Genomic DNA, 7,608 nt, shown 5'->3' on the forward strand with positions numbered 1-7,608 from the left:
AGCAATCCAAGGGCGGGCGCCGGGGCTGAGCTCCGCCCGCGGGGCTGTCATGTGGTGGGGCTGCCCGGCCGTTCCGATCCCGAGGCTCCAGGAGCTGGGGCTTTGGGGAGCAACAGGAACCCAGTGGTACCGTCACTGCGAACGCCCATGCGCCGCTGATACGGGGCTGTCCAGCACCAAAGGCAGAGCCGGGGCACATGGCCCTGGGACCTAGCGGCAGAGCCCCTGGGAGGTGAGCTCCTGCCCCCCGGTACCTAGCAGCAGAGTCCCTGGGGGGTGAGAGCTCCTGCTCCCCTGGTACCTAGGGCAGAGCCCCTGGGGGGTGAGAGCTCCTGCCCCCTGGTGCCTAGCAGCAGAGTCCCTGGGGGGTGAGAGCACCTGCTCCCTGGTGCCTAGCGGCAGAGCCCCTGGGGGGTGAGAGCTCCTGCCCCCCTGGTGCCTAGCGGCAGAGCCCCTGGGGGGTGAGAGCTCCTGCTCCCTGGTGCCTAGCGGCAGAGCCCCTGGGAGGTGAGCTCCTGCCCCCCTGGTACCTAGGGCAGAGCCCCGGGGGGTGAGAGCTCCTGCTCCCTGGTACCTAGCGGCAGAGCCCCTGGGAGGTGAGAGCTCCTGCCCCCCTGGTACCTAGGGCAGAGCCCCGGGGGGTGAGAGCTCCTGCTCCCTGGTACCTAGCGGCAGAGCCCCTGGGAGGTGAGAGCTCCTGCTCCCTGGTACCTAGCGGCAGAGCCCCTGGGAGGTGAGAGCTCCTGCCCCCCGGTACCTAGGGCAGAGCCCCTGGGGGGTGAGAGCTCCTGCCCCCTGGTGCCTAGCGGCAGAGCCCCTGGGGGGTGAGCGTACCTGACCCCCGGTACCTAGTGGCAGAGCCCCTGGAGGGTGAGAGCACTTGGCCCCCCGGGACCTAGTAGCAGAGCCCTTGGGGGGTGAGATCACCCAGCCCCCTGGTACCTAGTGGCAGAGCCCCTTGGGGCTGAGAGCACCTGCCCCCTGGTACCTAGCAGCAGAGCCCCTGGGGGGTGAGGGCACCTATCATAACCTAGTCCCAGATTTGGACCTTAGCGTCCAAAATATGGGGGTTAGCATGAAAACCTCCAAGCTTAGTTACCAGCTTGGACCTGGTAAAGCTGCCACCACCCAAAAAATTAGAGTGTTTTGGGGCACTCTGGTCCCCCCAAACCTTCCCTGGGGACCCCAAGACCCAAATCCCTTGAGTCTCACAACAAAGGGAAATAAACCTTTTCCCTTCCCCCCTCCAGGAACACCTGGAGGGACACACAGAAGCAAGCTCCGTGAATCTGAACAGAGGGATTCCACCCTCCCCGTTTCCAGCCTTGGAAAACAGAAGTACCGAGAGCTAATCTCTCTTCCCCCCTCACCCAGAGGGAATGGAAAGTCAGGCTAGTAAATCTAACACATACAGATTTCCCCCTGACTTCTTCCTCCCACCAATTCCCTGGTGAGCACAGACTCAATTCCCTGGAGTTTCCCACTAAAGAAAAACTCCAACAGGTCTTAAAAAGAAAGCTTTATGTAAAAAGAAAGAAAAATATATAAAAAATGGTCTCTTTGTATTAAGGTGACAAATACAGGGTCAATTGCTTAAAAGAAATATGAATAAACAGCCTTATTCAAAAAGAATACAATTTAAAACACTCCAGCAACTACACACATGTAAAATACAAAAAAACATATAACTTACTATCTGATCTTTTGTAATTACAACTGGGAAACAGAAGATTAGAAAGCAAGAGACAGAAATCCTCCCATAGCCGAGAGAGAGACAGGCACAAGACAAAGAACTGAGACACAAACTTCCCTCCACCCAGACCTGAAAAAGTCTGGTTTCCTGATTGGTCCTCTGGTCAGGTGCTTCAGGTTACCTCTTTCCAGGTGTAAGAGACATTAACCCTTAGCTATCTGTTTATGACAGCACCTGCCCCCGGTACCTAGCAGCAGAGCCCCTGGGGGGTGAGGGCACCTGGCCCCCTGGTACCTAGCGGCAGAGCCCCTGGAGGGTGAGGGCACCTGGTCTCCTGGTACCTAGCAGCAGAGCTCCTCGGGGAGGTGAGGCACAGGGCTCCCAAAGGCAGAGCCCGTATGATGAGGGTGTGGGCCCCCAGCACCTGAAGGCAGAGCACCAGGGGGTGACAATATATGGTCCCATGGCATTCAAGAGCTGTCTGCCAGTGTAGGGTACAGATCCTAGTTGAACTGGGCCCTTCTCCCTTATGGGGGCCTCTAGGTGCTACTCTGATGCAAATAATAATAATAACCTGGCTCTGACCTGTTCTGACAGTCTCTCTGGAGGTTTTTTTTCCCTCTTGTTTACAATATTTTATTGCAAAAATAGCATTGTCCCCATTCACTTGCTCAATGTCCCACCTGCCTTCCAAACTGAAGAAGCTTCTGGTTGAGCACTTTTTATGTCCTCCCATTGCTTTAAAAGTTGTAGTAAACCAAAACTTTCACCTGATGTCAAGCAGGCAAATACAAGGAATGTGATCACCATTATTCAGTCTGTGAATATACAACATCTATATGGTCTGAGTGGTCCACCCAAGAAGCGGCCCCCTATATTCTTGAGTTAGACCATGAAAGGCCACTCCTGGAGTCTTGTGCTGCGGGAGTCAAGTTATGACTAAAGATTTGTCATGTTGAGGGCTGAACTGAAAATCTAGAGTTAAGCTACATGTAGTTGGCTCAAATACACCCTGGTTGTTATAACTATGTAGATGCAGGAACCAGACTAAAGCTTTGTCATGTGAGGGGGGATTCCAAAAGGAAAAGAGGTGTAGATTGTCGCCAGGACTTGGCTTGAGATGGCGCTGGGATTGTGAAGAGTTGAGCATGGCTCCTGACAGGTGGGCTAATCAGGAAGGAGCCAGCAGTGGGGAACCTATTTTAATTACATTCTCATTAACATTTCACATACCTAGTGCAGATGCAGCCACGCAAGGAGAAACACCAGAGCAATGTTTTGGCTGGCACAAGCACTGCTCCTTGGACGGAAGTGACAGAGAACATGTTGCCATGGAGAACAAGTAAACAAAGACCATCCAGGATCAGAGAATAAGGACAGTTCACAACCAAACCCCAAGATATTTAAGTAGGAAAAGACATTTGATTGGCAGGTGAAAGTTTAAAACGTCCAAGACGCCATGATCCAAAATGCCTCTGCTAAAATCCTCCCTCCTGCTGCTGCAACCAGGTGATCCCACCCCTGTCCCTAGCTCTTTTCACTGGCTTCTTGTCTCCTTCTACAGTAAGTGGGCCTTGTTCGCCTTTCAGGGCTTATGCTCTTGGCTCTATCCTCAGCTCTCATTTCATTTTAGAAGTCAGCCAACAAATGCCACTACTGTCAGCCTTGAGCACACATAATCCTTCTGCAGCAAAGCTCCTAGCTAAACCAATGTTCAGTACAAAACCTGGATAGTTTGCAGAGTGCTTAGGAATTTTTCTGAATGGAGATGGGCCAGGACAGAACCTGAGATCCAAACAACCTCTTGTAATATCTCTTCAGCAACTCTCTCCTTCTTAGTAACATAATGGAAAGGAACCGTGTCAGATATTTTCCAGTGGTGAACTCAGATTGGCCATCACCTACCATCCATCTATCTAGTTATATGCTAATTTTTAACAGGAAAATAGGAAAGGCCAGAGTGGATCAGACTAGTCCAGTCTCCCGTCACCAACAGTGGCCAGATGCTCCGGAAGAAGGTATGATTTTGCATATAATAAAGGTCTTCGCAAATCAGCCTTCTATTCTATACCGGTTTTTAATAGCTCACTCATCACCATAATATTTGGGCGCCTTCTAGTGATGCGTTAAGGAACTTGACTAACATCTGTTGTGTTTGTTTTCTCTCACCCACACACAGCTCTGTGTTTATGTTATAGAAGGTAAGGTCAAAGAAATGTGCCTTGAAGTTGGAGCAGAAATACATCAATAAAAACATATCTGCAGCATTGTTTAGACTTGTTCAAGTATCCAGCTGCACAGTCCTACAAACTACCTGGTACAACAGTCACCTAATTCTTCAGACACTATAGATTCGTTTTCATGGTCATTGTGTATTTTGGGACATGGCAAATCCTCATCTTAGATCACACTGCTGAAATCAGAGTTGTCTGTGTCTCAAAATTCTCTTAGGAGAAAATTACCTCTTAATAAAATTTATATTGATCTGATTATTTATAGAGTGCTGTAAGCATACATGATCCTCAGGAACGTGTGAATAAGACGAGGTCCCTGGCTTGAGAAATGTACATACAAATTCAGAAGAACACAGTCCACTGGGTTATGGTTCACGCTGAGGAATGTGTATTTGCCGTACCATGAATTGTTTAATCAAAGCTCAGGTTTGCTCAAAAATCTACTGGCAAAATCTTATGTTCTGTTACAAAAGGGGCGTCTTCCATTGATTTAACTGGGATTGCACAGGGGTAACCAACAGCAGCATCTGGCCCACAAGCGTCCCATTAGCATTCATAGCCATGTAAGTGGTATTGTAGAAGTGGATACCCCAAGCTGATGTGCTTCTGCTTGTAACAGGAAACAGTCCAGACTTGCCTTGCTACAATCTCACTGATGCTCACCTCAGTTCCCCACCCACAGATTCAACAGCACCAAACAAAAGATAAGGTCACAAATTTGTTCTCCTTTGGAAAAATTTAATCACATAATAAAACGGGTTTTGATTCTTTGTTCTGACCTCTTTTCTTGTTTGTTTCGTCTCCTCTGGAGCATGGAGGGGAAAGTCCTCCTCCCCTTGAAGACAGGGTATTCAAGAAGAAACGGATTGGGTTTGTTGTGGCATTTTACAGGGAAATTAAGTTTATAAATAAGGGATTTACAGTGAGGCCCAGTGCTATGAGGAAGCATTTTAACAGGGAGCCTTGTAGTGAGGATTCAATTATTTTCCCACAAAGCGTCAGGGGAATCCATAAACAGCTGTTTGCAGCCCTCCACACAGCAAGTCAAACTTCAAGGCGAACAATAGATGGGAAAACTGGAGCCATCTCTGCAGCAGTGACAATGAGTTTCCTTACTCTGGCCTTTGTTTGATTTCCCAGTCTCAGTTTTGAACTCCCTCTGCATCAGAGAAAGGAGAGGGGGTTTGGGGCGGAGGGAACAGTGAGAGGGGAGGGAGGGTCAGTGGGAGTTAAAGCCTTTTGCAGCCTTTCCCTCCCATTCATGTGGTAATTTGGTGTCAAGCAGAGATCAGTAAGATGGAGCCCGGCCTCTGTGCCCGGGTTAAACTGCAGCAAAAAGAAAGCGGGAGCTGAACCGATGGAGCACTGAATGTCATTACAGCTCACAGGAAGCTGCCTGCCTCCCCCAGGAGGCACTTCTGTTCCGGCTGGGGTGTTGTGCTGTGGGGAGTGCAAGGCTTTTTAATTCACGGGATCGCTGAAAGCAGCTAAACAAAGCCGGAGGGCATTAAACAATACAGCACCCCCGTCTCTACCTTCAATAGGGGGCTCTAAACAGGCATTTAACCTTCAGAATAGCTGAAAGTGATACTCAAAGCTGAAAACACAGCTAACCCTTTGCTGCTTAGCTCTTATTGCTGAGCCGGAGGCCACTTGGATGGCTAGGGGCTTCTGCGCAGGGGAAGGCCGCGCCTCGAGCCTTGACTTCCTGGTCCCTTTTGGTTATTCCTAACAAGCATTTCTCTAGCAGGATGACAAGCGTGCACGGCCCTTTACTATAACCTGCATGTCCCATGCAAAGGACAGGATCTCTAGCCTGCACACACTAAGGGCTTGGTCTTCTCAGGGCTTCAGCACATCCCAGAACCAAGGCCAGGGAAAGAGTGAATCATGCTGCAAGGGGAAGGCCATGGCAGTAGCACAGGTTCCACTTCACAGGCCTTCAGAACCAGGGATGAGCTGGAAGGGGGGTCCTGGGAGAAACATGCTGAAATCTCATCTGCAGGCCACAGCGAGGATTGGGGTAATCTCTCTGCTTCTGACAGTCACCCCCTCCCCCCATGAATGCTGCCAAACCAGGCCTGACCGAGTTGCATTATCCCTGTACTCTTCACTGGTTTGATTCCAAACCATTAGTCAATAGGATCAGGATCAAGCCCCAAATTATTCTGGAAAGACAAATCATCTGCCTCTGGAATGGGCCAGATTGTGCCAAGTGTACAGTATTTAACAAAATATACTTCCCCCTAGGCTTCCTGAGCAGGGCTATTCATGTGTGGAATGGGCCAGTGGGGCTCTTTGGTAATGAGCCATCATTTTGATTTAAATCAGAATGCACCCCTCCCACACTGCACCTCTCTGCAGCACCCCCAGAGACCTGGGCTTTATCACAAGGTAAGGAGCGTTTGACGTTTTTGTGGGACTCCTCTCCACCTTTTAAAACAGCACAGCACTGATCAGAAACACATGGCAGAGAATCTCTCTGGCCTAAGTTTTACTTTTAATTATACTGGAACTACACCGTGGAATCATGTATTTACATTTCTAAGGAATTCATCAAAATACAGTCCATCCTTGTAGCCCTGCACGCTTCCTTCTGTACTTTCAAAAACCTAGAGGCAATGATAGTCTGCACAGTGCATTATACAAGTACATGCATTCATTGTGTGTAAGGACAACATGGAAAGAGACGTCATGAATAGGACCAATTATAATGGTTTTAAAAAAGTTTTACAGCCTTTCAAAGTAGTAAAAATATTTCATAATTTTCCTTTTAATATTTAAAAGACTTGATCCTGCAATTGCTGAGCATCTCGCAGGACTGGGTCCTTTATCTATACTGTAATATTCCCCTGCACTCTTTGCAAACCAAACATGGCTGCACCAGACGAGTGCATGACAGCCAGACAGCAAAATTAACAAGAAATAGGAGTTAAAAGTATTATTACTACTACTTTAATAGTATTTTCACTGTCCAAGTTGAGAGGGTGCAAAAAGCGATCAGCATAAATGGTGAAATGTAAATTAGCTTGGTAAAACTCTTCCACTTTTCACAAACTTAAGGGGTTAATATGCAGTGTTATTGTAGCCATGTTAAGAACATAAGAACGGCTATACTGGGTCAGACCAAAGGTCCATCTAGCCCAGGCTCCTGTCTTCTTACAGTGGCCAATGCCAGGTGCCCCAGAGGGAATGAACAGAACAGATAATCATGAAGTGATCCATTTCCTGTCGCCCATTCCCAGCCTCTGGCAAACAGACCTTCACTTGGTCCCAGAATATTAGAAAGACATAGTGGGTGAGGTCATATCTTTTATTAGACCAACTTCTGTGGATGAGAGAAGCTTGAAAGCTTGTCTCTCACCCACAGAAGTTGGTCCAAAAAAAAATGACCTCACCCACCTTGTCTCTCTAATGGGTTAATAGTAATCAAGAAAGGGATTCATTTTTAAAGTAAGATTTTTAACCTTATGCAATCACCTTTACTAATGTTTCATTCAAAAACAGAATAATATTTCACACTTATAGAGCACTTTTCATCTACTCAGGGCTGTACAGACATTAACTAATTGATCAGAAAAGAGAAGCAAGTCTCACGTAGTGTCCTCCAGAATAGAGATGAGATGAAATTAGTTTATTTCCTTTTTTAATAAAAGCACATGCATCAGGTTGCATTACGAC

The sequence above is a fragment of the Gopherus evgoodei genome, chromosome 16 (genome assembly GCF_007399415.2).
Source record: "Gopherus evgoodei ecotype Sinaloan lineage chromosome 16, rGopEvg1_v1.p, whole genome shotgun sequence".
Lineage (NCBI taxonomy): Eukaryota > Metazoa > Chordata > Testudines > Testudinidae > Gopherus > Gopherus evgoodei.